This window comes from Ovis aries, chromosome 22 (genome assembly GCF_016772045.2).
Source record: "Ovis aries strain OAR_USU_Benz2616 breed Rambouillet chromosome 22, ARS-UI_Ramb_v3.0, whole genome shotgun sequence".
Classification (NCBI taxonomy): Eukaryota; Metazoa; Chordata; class Mammalia; order Artiodactyla; family Bovidae; genus Ovis; species Ovis aries.
Window position 1 is genome coordinate 43,176,435 of NC_056075.1, and position 8,178 is coordinate 43,184,612.

Here is an 8,178-nt window from a genome sequence, read left to right on the forward strand (position 1 = left end):
AACCGGTTTGCAACCGGTTTTGCAACAATTTCTAAATTTGTGTCTAGCCTCCCCAAGGCCTCTTTCAGTTCAGTTCAGTTCAGTTCAGTCGCTCAGTCGGGTCCGACTCTTTGCGACCCCATGAATCGCAGCACGCCAGGCCTCCCTGTCCATCACCAAAGGCCTCTTTAGGTGTGCTTTTTAAATTTTTCTTTGAACTGGTTATAACATACTATTGATTTCCTCATTATATGATGAATTAAATTAATTTGACATGTCCATTTCCTATTTTCTGAGATCTGTGACTTCAACCTTCAAAAAATAATCTTTTTACAGGGACCACAGGGTAAACCATGGAATGCCCAAGTTCCTGGCAAACTGAGAAATGGGTGGTGGCCAATGACAGCAGCCACACCATAATGATCCCATCAGGAAGTAATACCTCCAGGGAACTCTGTCTTCTCCAGCGTTGCTCAGAAGGATTTGTCAGCTGCTCAGGCTAGGTGATCAGCAAGGGATACATCTTCAGATGGCCAGCAGGCTGCAGGAAAGCCAGACGCCCCCTCAGACTTCCCCAAGGGCAGCACTTCAGCTCCCCGAAGTGCAGAGTGATGAGGTTAGGTCTGAAAAGTAACAAATAGGCTCTTGAGAACATCCCGGCTGGCTGCACAGCTGGGCTTTGTGTGTGCCAATGGGCTGGAGCCAGGTTGCCAGACATGGCTGACAGCCCCGGTGGGTGGAGATTCAGCGCGAGGCTGTTGGAGAGGTTGTCCAGTGCCCAGAGCCACCTGGCCAGACAAGCACAGCTCGCCTTGGGCCTGGAGGACTTTCACCCTCCTGCTCGTCTGCTCAGATGGAGGAGTCAGAGACCCTGCTGCCCCACAGTGTAGAAGAGTCTGAGCAACTGATGACTTGAGAAGGTGTTTCTGTCTTAGGACTGAAGAGGGGGCAGGTCTAATTACAGAAGCCCAAGGTCTTGGTCACTTGCTGCTGCTTCCCCCTGGGGCCATCCTGCAAGGCTCCACAGCTCATGACAGGATGTGCCAGGCCCACAAGGTTAAAACATCACAATCACTCACTTCATCCATGACTGGGCCTGGGGGCTACGAAAGTGAAAATGTTAGTTGCTCAGTCGGGTCTGATTCCTTGTGACCCCCATGGACTGTAGTGTCCTTTGTAGGCTCCTTTGTCCACAGGATTTTCCAGGCAAAAATACTGGAGTGGGTTGCCACTTCCTCCTCCAGGGGATCTTCCCAACCCAGAGATGGAACCCACGTCTCCTGGGTCTCCTGCATGGCAGGCGGATTCTTTACCCGCTGAGCCATTGTGCAGCCAAGCTTGGGCGGGAGGCTGACCTGGGTTCAAACTGTCATTCTCTCCCTTCCCTGTGGTGTGACCTCGAGGGGGTTGATCGATTCAACTTACCTGGTTGATAAAACAGAATCACAGTTGTGTGCCCGTAGCAGGTTGTGGGATGACCTGAGAAGATAGGAGATGTTTCTGGTTCACAGCAGACTCTACCTAAATCTTTGACGCCTGCTCCTTCCATAGGATGGAAACAGGAAGTCTTAGGTGGGCTCTCAAAGCACTTGATTTTACCACATTTTACTTCTGGCTCTGACACTCATGTCTGCTCTCTGGATCTTTAAAATATGGGGACCTGAACAAGGAATGGAATTCCAGCATCCCACCTGGCCATTGTTCAGGACATGGGAAAGCCGAGTTGTTTTCTAGGGAAGGACTGCAAGATTTCAACAAAATTGGTCCCGACCCTCTTTCCCTCTTGACCCCTGTCCTCCAGATCAACAGAAACGTCTGGGAAGGGCAGAGCTTATTTGAGGGTGGCTCCTCAGATTCCTCTGCAGAATTTTCTAAACTCTCCCCTCTGCCACTTACCTCCGGAAAGCAGAGTCCTGGCTGCATTTCCAGGCTTCGGCCTCCAAACGGAGGAAACGGCAGCACTTCTTTCCCTCACTCGGATGTCTGGCCACTGTCAGGCATCCCAGGCCAGACTGTGGGCTCCCAGAGCAGGTGCGGGGACTGAGCTATACTGGAGAAGCCTGCCAACTGCAGGTCTGTGTAGGCGGCTGGGCCTATTATTCAAGGTGATAGAATTCTCTGGCTTGGAAACTCACTGTCTCCATGAAAAGAATCAGCCTCCACATTTCTGCCAGATGATTAAAATATTAAGTGAAAAGCACTGCTGAGAATCACACGGAGCCAGGGCAAGACGTGTCCTGAAATAACTCCTGGGCTGCACCTCTGACCACTCTGCACCCTGAGCTTCTGGTAGGAGCTTCACGTTCAGGAAAGGCCCGGGAGTGCAATTCCTTTCACCCTCCTGCAAAGACCACGCTTTTTCTGGAAGACATTTCCCCCTTGACAACTATTCTAAGAATGCAAGGAGAGTTCATATTTTCTTCTAAAAATTATGCCTCCAGACTTGGAACTCTGTTGATGCGTCTGCAGCAACAGTTAAGCAGAATGTACAAGAGGCTGTTGATGTGAAAATCCAAGAGCACAAAAGCGATGGACTTGGAACTACCTACCCTCGGCCCCCAGGTCCCTCTCATGAGCTATTTTAAGTGCATTTCGTTAATTGTAACCCACACTTCTCCTTGCTCCCAGGAACTGGGTAAGATCTGCACTTACCCATGTCCTCCAGAAGTCCACGCCTCTGGGCAGGCAGGGAAGGTGTTACGTTAATGTCCTCAAGGTCACCTCTGGCCCTCTATTTACGGTCTGTGCCCCCTCCCATCTCCCCCCAAGCACATCCTCTGTTGCTTGTGGAAGGGAACAGAACTGGCAACAGGTCAGATCAAGACTCTGAAGTTTCTGCCCTCCTCCCAACAACACACACACATATCACTCATGCAAGGCATTTGTGTGTTAATAGCTTTTTATCAGGTAATTGGAGTCAAGGAAGGAGTGTTTGGGCGGAGATTACTACCTGTTCACCATAATAGGCTCCCTGCCTCTGGGCACATGGACTACATTTCCCAGCTGCCCTTGCAGTGGGATTTGATCACATGACTTGAGTTCTAACCAATGGAAAGAGAGCAGAAATGAACCTGGTACAGTCTCAGTTCAGTTCAGTTGCTCAGTTGTGTCTAGGCATACGATAGACTACTCTTTGACATTATAAAGGAACAAAGTACCGACCCAAGCTATGTCAGGAAGAACCTCAAAAACATTATGCTCAGTGAGAGAAGTCAGACACAGAGACCATACCTTGTATCATTTTTTTTACACAAAATGTTCAGAGTAGGCAGGTTTAGAAAGATGACAAGTGGATTAGTGGTTACGTGTGGGGTGGGAACGGGCTTCCCTGGTAGCTCAGTAGTAAAGTATGCCCCTGCTGTGCAGGAGACACCGGAGACTCAGGTTCAATCCCTGGTTTGGAAAGATCCCCTGCAGAAGGAAATGGTCTGGGAAATCCCATGGATAGAGGAGCCTGATGGGCTACATCGTCCAGGGGTCACGAAAGAGTCCGACACGACTTAGCGACTAAACAACAACAGTGAGGTAGAGACATTAAATGAATACGAGAAACCCAATGCAGGGTTAGTGACGGGGCTGTGAAAATGCTCTAAAGTTACCAAAAAGCATTCCATGAGACAGCCAATGAAATGGGCAAGTTTTATGATAAATAAAATATACCTCAATGAAGTTGTGAAAAAATAAATACAAGAAGTGAACATGCCATTTCTGGGACTGTCTGTAAAACCCGCCCACATGTTCCTCTCAAGACCTTTCCTCTTCATCCTTGGGGATGCGGAGAGTGATGGGGTTGGGACCGAGGAGCCTGGGTCGCTGAGTGACCACGTGGAGGATAGCCACTTCCCACCTCCACGCTGATCTGAGAGCAGGAAGTGAACTGCTCTGTATTAAACCACTACTTGTTGGATTTTGTTGTGACAGTAACCTGCTTACACAAATTTGTACAGAAAGTCCCAAGGCAACCACACGTATTTCTATCTGAATGGTATTCTGGTTCTTTGGTCACACCAGGACGGGAACTGTGTTTCTTTGCCAGAAGCCCTTGATTTTCCCACATCTCACTGGGTCCTCCCTTCTGCTCCACCCTTCCCTGATACCTCTTGAATCACCCTTGGGAACTCCGATCCCTCCTTCTTAGCCATGCAGAGCATCCGAGTCAGTAGACAGCTAAGCATGGCAGATTTTTCCAGGGCAGCCTTGGGAGAGAAAAAGGAGGTGAGGAAATTATTCCACTGGGTGCTGAAGGTGGGGGTACTGAGCCCTGTGTGGGGTGAGGGGAGGAGTGGAAGATTTATGGTGTCAGACTCTACCAAACTCTCCTGCCTTTTTCCTTCTCAAGCATCCATGTTTTCCTGCAGCTCCAGAATCAATATGGCATGAGGGTAGTAGGAATCATGAAACACTCTGAGTCACAAAAGAGAGAAGGTATTGAATCTTAGCCTGGAAGAGATATTGAAACAAAGAAATGCCTCCAAGCTACAAAGATATATTGTACCACACAGGGAATATAGCCAATATTTTATAATAATATAAATGAAACATAACCTTTAAATATTGTGAATCATTATATGGTATTGATACAATCTGTAATTTATATAATATTATACATCAACAAAAAAATTTTTAATGCCTCCAAGTGTGCATTTTATCTGCAATAAGCAAAATAATTTTTTTCAACCATCATTGAAACTGTGAGGGAGAAAAATCCTGGAAAGTCCCTGGGGCAGAAGCAATGACGAACAGGAGCTAATTTTACAGGCCTGTTGTTTACTGAAGGTTTTCACAAGGGGTGGGTGTTTTCTTTATTTGGTGGGCTGATGCTGTCGGGCTCCAGCAGCAGAATCCACCCGCGCACTTTCTCCCAGCACCGCTGAGAGCGCGCCTCACCTGGATTGCCAAGGCTCCCCACCCTGCTGCCCCTCTCTCCTCCTTGCGTGCCTCCCCCGTCCCACTCTCCACAGCCAAGCTTGCCGCCAGGTCTCTCTCCTGCTTACAGCCCTTTGGGCAGACACAGTGGTGCAGGGCACAGCCCACACATCTGTGCCCTGAAGTCCTGGGGTAACACAGAGAGACCTCCAAGGCGTTTGGGCCCCAAATCACTCTGACTTCACCTGTCGTCATCTTTGACAGGAGCCTTCTGTCTAACCACTCGGAATTCCGATTGTGTAGCCGTGTGTCTCTAGACCTTTCCATACTCTATCCCTTCTTTCTGGAACTCTTCCCGTCTCCCTTCCTCACTCAGTTCAGTTTAGTTCCTCAGTTGTGTCAGACTCTGCGACCGCATGGACTGCGGCATGCCAGGGCTCCCTGTCCATCACCAACTTCCAGAGTTTACTCAAACTCATGTCCACTGAGTCAGTGATGCCATCCAACCATCTCATCATCTGTCATCCCCTTCTCCTCCTGCCTCCAATCTTTCCCAGCATCAGTATCTTTTCAAATGAGTCAGCTCTTTGCATCGGGTGGCCAAAGTATTGGAGTTTCAGCTTTAGCATCAGTCCTTCCAATGAATATTCAGGACTGATTTCCTTTAAGATGGACTGGTTGGATCTCCTTGCTGTCCAAGGGACTCTCAAGAGTCTTCTCCAACATCACAGTTCAAAAGCATCAATTCTTCGGCACTCAGCTTTCTTTACAGTCCAACTCTCACATTAATACATGACTACTGGAAAAACCATAGCCTTGAATAGATGGACCTTTGTTGGCAAAATAATGTCTCTGCTTTTTAATATGTTGTCTAGGTTGGTCATAACTTTCCTTCCGAGGAGTAAGCGTCTTTTAATTTCATGGCTGCAGTTACCATCTGCAGTGATTTTGGAGAGCAAAAAAATAAAATTTGCCACTGTTTCCCCATTTATTTGCCATGAAGTGAGGGGACTGGATGCCATGATCTTAGTTTTCTGAATGTTGAGTTTTAAGCCAACTTTTTCACTCTCCTCTTTCACTTTCATCAAGAGGCTCTTTAGTTCTTCTTCGCTTGCTTCCATAAGGGTGGTGTCATCTGCATATCTGAGGTTATTGATATTTCTCCCGGCAATCTTGATTCCAGTGTGTGCTTCTTCCAGCCTAGCATTTCTCATGATGTACTCTGCATATAAGTTAAATAAACACGGTGACAATATACAACCTTGACGTACTCCTTTTCCTATTTGGAACCAGTCTGTTGTTCCATGTCCAGTTCTAACTGTTGCTTCTTGACCTGCATACAGGTTTCTCAAGAGGCAGGTCAGGTGGTTTGGTATTCCCATCTCTTGAAGAATTTTCCACAGTTTATTGTGATCACACAGTCAAAGGCTGTGGCATAGTCAATAAAGCAGAAATAGATGTTTTTCTGGAACTCCCTTGCTTTGATGATGATCCAACGGATGTTGGCAATTTGATCTCTGGTTCCTCTGCCTTTTCTAAATTCAGCTTGAACATTTGGAAGTTCACGATTCACATATTGTTGTAGCCTGGCTTGGAAAATTTTGAGCATTACTTCACTAGTGTGTAAGATGAGTGCCATTGTGAGGTAGTTTGAGCATTCTTTGGCATTGCCTTTCTTTGGGATTGGAATGAAAACCAACATTTTCCAGTCCTGTGGCCACTGCTGAGTTTTCCAAATTTGATGGCATATTGAGTGCAGTATTTTCACAGCATCATCTTTTAGGATTTGAAATAGCTCAACTGGAATTCTATCACCTCCACTAGCTTTGTTCATAGTGATGCTTCCTAAGGCCCACTTGACTTTGCATTCCAGGATGTCTGGCTCTAGGTGAGTGATCACACCATCGTGATTATCTTGGTCGTGAAGATCTTTTTGTACAGTTCTTCTGTGTATTCTTGCCACCTCTTCTTAATATCTTCTGCTTCTGTTAGCTCCATACCATTTCTTCCTCATTCAGGTGTTTCCCATTCACCCTTCAAAGCTCAGTTCAGCATCCCGTCCTCCAGAAGACTGCCTCTGTCTGCCTCACTCGGTCCTCTGTGCTCCTCGGGGCCCCTGGGGACTGTCCTGTGAGCTCCCTGAGGACCATCATTGCATCCCGAGATGTGAGGTGGGGTGGGGGCTTTCCCTTGAGGAGCCAGAGGTGGAGTCTCAGGTGCTTCCACCTCAGCCAGCAGGAGGGCCATGAGGGAAATGCTGAGGGAAGCCAGAGGGAAACTGAGGCCAGGGCAAGGGCCCTGGAGCAGACAGACTGAAAGGCAGGTCAGCACTGGGAAAAATGGCAGATTCTTGTTGGAAGCGTCCACTGTGCCCGGCCCCTCCCCACCACACCACTCATCTCTGCTCAAGCCTTTCCTAAACAATGCCCACCATCCCCTGCTCACCCAGGGCCTACAGGTCACCTGTAGAAGTGCCCTGGGAGAGGTCAGGGGTGGGGAGGGTTAATATGGGCAGGTGGATGCTGGCTGCTCCATTGGCCAGCGGGAAAGAGTGCAGGCTTAAGAGGACACAGCAAGGTCAGGGTAATACCCAGCAACAGGAACAGAGCTGAAAGAGCCAAGGTTGAGTGTGCAGTTCAATTCCTTTGAAGTGAGATACAGAGACAGTCTCAGCTGGAGCCACACTATCCTCTCCTCCGACCACGGGGCACTGGCTCCCACTCTGTCAAAGAACAGTTCAGAGACGGCATGCTTGTTCACCTATGAGAGATAATCAAACCTCATAATCACGGAGATTAAAAAGCTGTCACAGAGATCACCCGAGAGCAATTCTTCTGGAATGATTACGGTTCTCCAGATGGGTCTTTGGCACAAAAGGTCAGATCGTTGGCGGCTCTCTAAGGAGAAAGCTCGTTTCTTCTGTATCCACACAGCAAATACCCACTTGAGAGCTCAGGCCAAGAAGGCTCTGTGCGACAAGAAATAACAACCGGGGGAGGGGGGAAGTATGGGGAAGGCGGCACACAGAGCGAGCTGGCCAGGACCGTCATAACACCCTCTTCTTTAAGGGACCAGCTGCCTTATTTAACAATTTGATTTAATGTTTTTTTTAATGGAATTGCTGGGTTAAAAGCTTTTGGTTCTATACTGGGTTTCCAACTTATTATTTTTTCTTTTTTTCCTTTAAATGAGAAACAGATTACAATGGAGGCATTTTGTTATGTATATTAAATGCAGACACATCCAGAGAAAACAAATGAAAAGGCAGACATAACACAAGCTTGTACAAGCAGGGTTCGCATGCATATGCATTAGCTCATGGTCCCTTAAAAT

The 8,178-nt window shown here is 47.8% G+C and overlaps 1 long non-coding RNA gene across 1 annotated transcript; it reads right to left on the reverse strand.

Annotated features, from left to right (window-relative positions):
* Positions 1–203: 203 nt before the first annotated feature.
* LOC132658393 (uncharacterized) lies at positions 204–1,974 on the reverse strand. The gene is made up of 3 exons (XR_009597996.1): positions 1,876–1,974; positions 1,405–1,458; positions 204–602 (listed from the first exon to the last, which is right to left on the reverse strand). It is a non-coding gene; the product is annotated as an uncharacterized LOC132658393 (long non-coding RNA).
* Positions 1,975–8,178: the final 6,204 nt, after the last annotated feature.